The sequence below is a fragment of the Microcebus murinus genome, chromosome 6 (genome assembly GCF_040939455.1).
Source record: "Microcebus murinus isolate Inina chromosome 6, M.murinus_Inina_mat1.0, whole genome shotgun sequence".
In the NCBI taxonomy this organism is placed as follows: domain Eukaryota; kingdom Metazoa; phylum Chordata; class Mammalia; order Primates; family Cheirogaleidae; genus Microcebus; species Microcebus murinus.
Genome location: NC_134109.1, coordinates 39,207,917 through 39,216,380, shown reverse-complemented (window position 1 = coordinate 39,216,380; position 8,464 = coordinate 39,207,917). Strand labels below are relative to the sequence as shown.

General features: G+C 38.5%; 1 pseudogene; it reads right to left on the bottom strand.

The window, feature by feature from the left end:
- Positions 1–4,799: 4,799 nt before the first annotated feature.
- LOC105878376 (peptidyl-prolyl cis-trans isomerase D pseudogene) lies at positions 4,800–6,059 on the bottom strand (annotated as a pseudogene).
- Between the last annotated feature and the right edge of the window lie 2,405 nt (positions 6,060–8,464).

Here is an 8,464-nt window from a genome sequence, read left to right as displayed (position 1 = left end):
ACCCCCAGTAAGGAGGACCCAATATGTTGGTTTTCCACCAGTAGCAATAGCTGAGCTTGTGCTAAAATACCACCATTCTTTCCTTGCCTATTTACTCTGCCCAAGGCTGCTTGTCTTCTACATGAAGCTTTCCAAAGGGATCCTGGCCCATCATGCAAGTCAGGATACCCCCAAATATAAAGTATGATCGCCAAAAAGTTGACAACCTTTTGGGGAAAATGCAAGGTTCGTTTCTTTGAGGAAAAGCAGTGTTCCCCCTTTGCTTACATGTGTGGGGCTTTTTATAGCTAATATTAAAATTCTTTCACTTGCACTATCTCACTTCCTCCCAAGGACTCCATGAGGTAAGTTGGCAGATAGGATGATTCCCATCTTTCAGATAAGGAAACTGGGGCTCACACTACTTGGTCAAAGTCACAAGACCAAGGAAGAATCCAGACCTTGTAGGGCTAGAAGCTTACACTATTTGGAGGGGGAGGATACTAGTTATGATTAAAAATACAAAATAATGAGTACAAAATTGGGTATGAGAAAAGAAATCACAACAATGACAAATTTTTTTATTCCTGGAAAATACAACAAACCACAAAATTCAGACAAATAAAATCATTTTGTTAAATGTCTTACATACCTCTAGAATCGTTTTTTTCTCTACTTTTTTTCCTGTAGCTCTTTGATTGCTTCTTTATATGACAACAATTTTAATGTACTTCAAATAAAAAGATAAGTTGATCTTTAGTATGAGTTGATTTAAATATATTTTATTATTGATAATATAGGAAAGTTTCTCTTGGCTTCATAGCTCATTATTGGTAATGACATACATTATTTTTAGGGTTGGTATCAAATTTGGAAAAGCCTCAGTGAAGTTTCTTGCATATATGAGCAATAAAATTTCAGGACACTTCAAGTTTCCTTGAACAATGACCGATCTTAAATAATCTTTGCATTTTGGCAACCAGTTTGTGATCAAAGGTCTTACACATTCATGTTGTGACAATAAATCAGCACAGTAGGCAGTAGAAATATTCCTGCATGACATTCCTGCCCTGTAGCAGCTAGCAACTATACAAAGAAGTGACAACAAACCCTAAAAATATATAACACTGAACTCTAACTGCATCTCCAACTCAACTTTCCTTTATCTACCAGATCCCTAACATGACGATGGTTATTTCAGAGCTACCCAGCACAAGGGTAAATGGACAGAGGGAAATTTGGAGTGGAAAGAGACAGTGGTCTATTGTAGTTATCTTACAAATTTTCTTACAAATTTTCCAAAAATGCATAATGATGTGAACATATTGCTAGGACCCCTTCCAGGGCCTTGGCAGGGGCCTACGCAAGTAAGGGATTTTGAAGTGTAAGCGACATTTGTTTCAGGGTAATTTTGCCTCTGACCAGGCCCAGTAAGTGTTTGTTGAGAACAGGTTTTCTGACTCCAGGGCCATTACGATTTTCTATTAACTGAGATATAATGTATTTTCCCAGGAAGTTTTGACAAGGTTGTACTGAAAAGCTGTTTTTAAAAATGATTTCTTGATGGAAGGAGGGAGAGTTTAAGACTGCAAATGGAGAGCTGGCCCTGGGTGGAACTGTGATGTAGAGAGGTTATGGCTTTGAACCTGGTTACCTTTCCTTTGAGGGGTCCTTCATCTTGACTCCTTAAAGGTGCCCCATCCCAAACTGTCAAAAGCCCTTCAATGTTCTTCACCCTCCCTTTATCAAAATCTATTCTCAGTTGTCACAAAAATCAGCTAAACCAATTCACATCAACATACAAAGAGAGCTGCTAAAATCTTAATGAATTACCTACAGATGGGGGTCTGGGAGAGTACTTACTAACTGCTAAGAGATAATCCTTTAATTCAATAACGCCAAATCACTAATGGTCATAATTCAGACATCACTAGCAAGCTAGTAGAAAATTATTTGGGGTTGGAAAAGAGCCAGGTACCCTTCAAATCATTCCATTGAAGTGGAGGACTGGTTTTTCAGTCAGATATCAACCAATATTAAGAATAAAATAAAGTAAAAACCTTTTCAGGCCCCTCAGGATGCAAATGCTTCTCTATCATTTTCTTCACCACCAAACTTCATGAAAAAATAGCCTGCATTATTTGCCTCCATTTCTTCCCTATATACTCATTCCTAAACCTTGTACAATCTGGCTTTTACCTACATCATTATGTTAAAATGGTTGTATGAAAGGTCATTCTGCTTGGTCCTCAAATCTGTTGATCTTTAACCCTGTGGAACATCTCTTGCCTCTAAACAGGGTCAAGATTAGGTTGAGGCAAGCTAGGTGACTGAGGTATAAAATTTAAGAAGATGCTGACTCGCAAGGTCCTGCAAGTTCAGGGTTGGCATCTGAGGAATATGTCCTTAAATTTTGCACCATAGATGCCTCTCTTGCCTCACTATGGTCTCTGCCTTCTTCTAAAACATACGTGCACTTCTTCTCCTCAGATTCAGAACATGGCCTATGATTTGTTGCCTTCATGATGCCTTTGCTCATGTTGCAGTTGTGAATGGACCTCCATGCTTTATTCCTGACCTGCATCCCTTCCTACCTTCTTCTGTCACAGCACCCTTAGGGAACTGCTCCTCCTCAGTTCAATGATGTGTTTCTGGTTGGGATTGCCAAACATGGCACCTCCCTCCAACCCCAAAGCACAAAATGTATAACCATTTCAAGCTGGGCCGATGCTTTCAGAAATTTCTGAATTGGCAGCAGAGGAGCAGTTCTGCATGTGCTCTTGGATTGAAAGCAGTAAGAATATGATGCCACAGCCATATCACATCTTACAGAAGGGAGCCTCAAGGAGAAGCAGCAGGACAGAGGATGAAGAGATGAAAAAGGCTAAATCTGATAAAATCTTCATATGCTATTGACCCAAAATCAGCTTCAGTCTTGTCTTTTTTGTGTTTGGTGATAGGAGCTAACATAGTATTCTCCTCCAATTAGTTTAAACAACTTTAAGTTTCTGTCACTGGCACACAAGAGTGCTGAGACATAACATAGAATATTCTTTCTTTTCCCTCACCCCATCTCCACAGGAACATAGAGCCAACATGCATGGCTCAGCTCCAGTCCTGGAGCTAGAGCCCTGTTACCGGCCACCTATTCTCTCTGATGCTGAGAACCTAGAAGCCATGCTCTGCCCACCTGAACTTCTTCCCGCTGCCCACAGCAAGATGTCCTCTTCAGCTCTAGCCCTCCCCTGCCCTGTGAGTTTGCCAACCCCCACAGACCACAGTCCCAGCCCTGGCCCTACACCTTTCTTTTCTCACAGTATGTTATATCTTAAGGAGAATAACATAGTCCAGTTTTATCTTACTTTGTTATTTCTCAAAAGTATTTAAAGTAAGTAGGCTAATAGTGCTGTCCTTCTAGTCAATAATATTTAACAGATCACAAAACATTATGTCCCAGAAGAATATCAAAATTTGTATGATAGTGCACCAGACGAAGAATAATTCAAATAATCGAATTGAAAACCTTCAAACCTCAGCCTCACATAGGTAACCTTCTTCAGTTTTCTGTTGACCAGAAGCTATAAAATGATCCCCAATTTACAAGTGTTTTCTAGATTATTGCTACTCGAGGGTGATCCCTGAAGCTTGCTTAAAAATATAGAATCTGAGGCCCCCACTTCAGACCTACAGAATTGGAAACTATAACAAACTCTTCAAATTTTGAAAAGCACTTTTCTAGAACTCTTTGAACTCTTATATTTTCTTCAGTAGCTTTGGAAAATGTATAACTATTTTCAACTTTATACTATTTCGAGTTGAGGTGCCATCTCTCCACCATTCCATGTGGATCTGGTGGAGCTGCCAATCACAGTGCCCTACCTCTCCTCCCCACGACCAGTAAGGGGCAGGCCTGTGGGCCAGGCTGATCTGATTACAAGATGACAGCCCCCTGGAAACAGTGACTGGTTCAAGGAGCCAGTTTGACAAGTAATCCAACCCTGAACAATCAATAATTTATGAAATTTTCCAAATTTGAGGGTAAGGGATAGGTTTCTCTCTTCTTTGGGAGCTGAAGTTGTAGGGCAATGATGCCTGCATTGCCAGAGGCCACATTTCTGCCATGGGAGAAATGTCCCATGTAGTGGAAAAGAATGCAGCTAAGCAGAAAGGAGCAGATATGAGAAACAGGTAAGGAAAGAGTATCATGCAAACATTCCTTGAGACCCTAGATCCAGGCATGCCCAAGGCCAGAAGTTCCTCAGACTTGCCAGTTATGTGAAGAGATACATGTTTCTTTTTCACTTAAGCTAGGTTGGATTGGAATTTTTTTTCCAGATCACCTTGTATTACTAATAAAGATTTATTGAAACACAGCCATACCCATTGTTTACACATTGTCTATGGCTAACTTTGAGTTACAACTGCAGAGTTGAGTAGTTGTGACAGACTGTATGGTCCAAAAAGCCTAGCCTAAAAATTTTTACTATCTGGCCCCTTGCAGAAAACGTCTGGCCACCCCTGAACAAGTATATATATATATATATATATGTATATATATATATATATATATATATATATATATAATCTACAAGTGTAAAATACCAGCACAAACTAACCATAGATGCATCAAAGAATTAAGGGAAACAATACAAATATATAAACTTAAGCTTTCATCTATTTATTCAACAAGTGTCTCTAGGAGTTTAAAAACAGACTAGACACCATTATTTTTTGTAAATAATGAACATAACCATTTTTTAAAAAACCAACTTCAATGTATTGAAACATTTAATAACAGCAAATCCCCATCAGTACTTCTAAACTGTAAACAATGGGAAACTGAGGTGTCAAAGGAAACACATTAGGGATCATACATAATAGACAAAACCCCTTACATTTCCTTATTGCCTTTATACAATCAACACATAGTATTTAAGCAAAACTGAATCCTTATTATTAAGCAAACATTTTTGCATATACTGCCTTCTCTTTATCTTTCTGTGCCTTTATCTTCTGTTTGACTTTCAGCAACTCTGCCTGGATAGCTTTATCTTCTGGTGCTACCTCCTGAGCTTTCTTAAGATTGGCCAATGCTTGATCATATTCGTTTAATCCTTGCCATCCTTGAGCTCTACGGTACAGAGCTGTGGTATTTGATGGGTCTATTTCAAGGGCCTCCAAACAACTGTCAACTGCTCCCTGCCAATTTGACATCTTTAGTTTACAAGCACCAATATTCAGTACACAGCCTAAAGCTATAGGTTGCAACTTAGATCTATCTGCTTTCTCTATGACAGCCTTTGAACCATCCACATATCTTAAAACTTTTGTGTACTTTTTAATGGCCATCTCCCAGTTCTGGGACTTAAAAAAATTATTTCCAATATTTTTTAAGTCTTCAGTTATTAATAAAATTAATAAAATTTTATCTACATCTTTTAAATCAATATCCACATCCTCAGGGAAATCTAGATGACTGTCACCAGAACCATCTTTTGAGAATATTCCCCAATCATCTCCTTTCAATCCTTCATATTCTGCAATAATGCACAATTTGGCAGGTTTTTTATCTTTCACTTCTATATTTTCCAGTATCTTTGTCACACCTATTCCTTTAATTACTTATAGCCAAACACCACATGTTTCCCATCCAAATGAGGAGTTGGAACTGTTGTGATAAAGAACTGAGAACCATTTGTATCTCAGCCTGCATTTGCCATGCTCGATAAACCCTCTCGATCACGAATATAATAATAGAAATTTTCATCATCAAATTTTTAGCAATAAATACCTTCTCCACCTGTTCCATTCTAATTTGAGAAGTTTCCACCTTGAATCATAAACTTCTTAATAATTCGATGGAAAGGGCATCCTTTGAAATGAAGAGGTTTCCTAGTTGTGGGTCCAATGCCTTTTTCCTCTGTACATAGCGCACGAAAATTTTCTGCAGTTTGGGGTACAATATCTGCAAACAATTCTAAGACAATTCAACCAACTTGCTCCCCTCCAATGTCCACATCAAGGAAGACTCAGGGATTACTGGGGCTGGAGGGCTTAGCTTGGGGTGAAGAGTGCGACATTTCAACTTGCAGATGTGTTTGGAAGCAGAATCCAGACACCTCATGGAGGCCCCACAGCTCAAACTCCTGGATTGGGATTCTATCACTTGCAACCAGGCTTCTTGACTAATACACAGTTTATATATTTGAGGATGGCTATCTTTCCTCTTTTTTAAATTAATCTAACCAGCCCATTTTTCTTAATCTTTTTCCCATAGATTTTCTAAACTGACAGCCATTTGGGAGTTTTGGAGTGCTACTATCAGATCTCCAAACCCCTAGCTGCTTTTTCTAACAGTGTATTTATTATTCTAACTCCCCCTGGAAACCCCTCTGAAGCTCCTAAGATCCCTCTTCAGAGAATCTTTCTTACCAAACTGACATGTGCATTTTTTTCCTCCCTGATTAGTGATGTTTCTGAATATTTTCCAAGTCTTATATTTGAACACTCAGTCGAGAGGACAATAGATTGGCCCTATTTATGAGTGGATTCTGAGAACACTTAATGGAACCTCCATGCATTAATTCTACCAGAAGAGCCACTGTGTGCTAATAATGATGAAGGATCTAAATGGTTACAACGCTTTGCTTTCAAAAACATTGAGTGCATTGTGGCCATTTTAAAAGATTGCTTCAGTTCAGATCATTTGGTAAAGATAAAGCAAAGCAGTAGAAACATTTGCTGTACAGAGCCAATTCTAACTAGTTACAGGGCAAATGCAAACCATCACATTTATCCACTTATCCTTGGAATCCAGCAACAACAAATGCGTATATAGTGAAACAGACAGGAGATAATCTAAAATCATTTTTTTTAATCTTGAGGGATGTGGCCATTATAACATGGCAAAGCTCTTTTTCACTTTGTTTAAAAATAACCACTTGTCTGTAACACTGGAGTTCCACTAACGTTAGAGAAAAGACTCCTTCAGAAACATTTCCAATCCATATCCATATAGTAAGGTCATGAGAGGGCAGACCATTCTGCTGCGTTCTACATAATGGATTTATGTAAACCAGTTAGCATCACTGTATTTCATGGTCATGGAACTCCCTTATTTATGTTTCATAATTGTCTCTTACTTGTTATAAAAATACAAACAAACAACCCTAGTCTAGGTCAGACCAATGACCTATCTACTTCAATAATTTTCTTTTTCTTTTTTTTCTATAATAACCGTCTCTTACTGAAATGGGGAAAAGGCCAGGAAATCCTTCTACACTACATGTTCCCACTTTCTAGGGAAAAAGGAAACTGATAATAACAAAATGGCAACCACGCATAACTTCACAAGAAAAAATAATGACAATTCTATAAATATTTTCATTAATACACCAATAGGAGCAATTAAAAACCACAATCAACTGATGACAGCATTAGTGATATAACATGATAAAATGTCCTTCTGAAAAACTGGAGGAATTCCAACTATATGTACATAAGTAAATAGGAGCATTGTAGCATCTTATCCAGGCTTGTTACTAAGCTATACTGCATTATAGCCATGTGCTGTATATAGTACAATAGCTCAAGGGTCCCCAACCTATAGTGAATTGTATAATTATTTCATTATATATCACAATTCATAATAATAGAAATAAAGTCTACACAATAAATGTAATGTGTTTGAATCACCCTGAAACTATCCCCCCAATTCCAGGTCCATGGAAAAATTGTCTTCCATGAAAATGGTCCCTGGTGCCAAAAAGGTTGGGGACTACTGCAGTAGCTGACAGCCACATGTGGCTATTGGGTACTTGAAATTTAATGTAAAGTTTGCTTGTTTAAAATACATACTGGATTTTGTAGACTTAGTAATAAAGCATTAAGATATTTTATTAACAATAATTTATATTGGCCGGGCACGGTGGCTCAGACTTGTAATCTTAGCACGTTGGGAGGCTAAGGCAGGAGGATCACTTGAGGCCAGGAGTTTGAGATCAGGCTGGGTAACAGAGAGAGACCTCGGCTCTTCAAAAAATAGAAAAATTAGCCAGGTGTGGTGGCACACATCTGTAGCTTCACCGTGTGAGGACACAGCAAGAAGAAGACCAGCCATTTGCAAGCCAGGAGGAGGGCCCTCACTGGCAACTGAATCTGCTGGCACTTTGATCTTGGACTTATAGCCTCCAGAACTGTGCAAAATAAATGTCTGTTGTTTAAATCACTCAGTCTATGGTACTTTGTTATAGCAGCCTGAGCAGACGAACACATAAGGACACCAGCATATTGGATTAGGGCCCTGACTTAATGACCTCAGTTAATCTTAATTACCTTCTTAAAGGCCTTATTTCCAAATACAGTCACATTGGGGTTTAGGGCTTCAACATGCGAATTTGGGGGGAGACACAACTCAGTCCATACCAGTGGGTTATATGTAAATCGTCCCTTAGATGTGTATAAAACTGAATTTCCCTGGACTCAA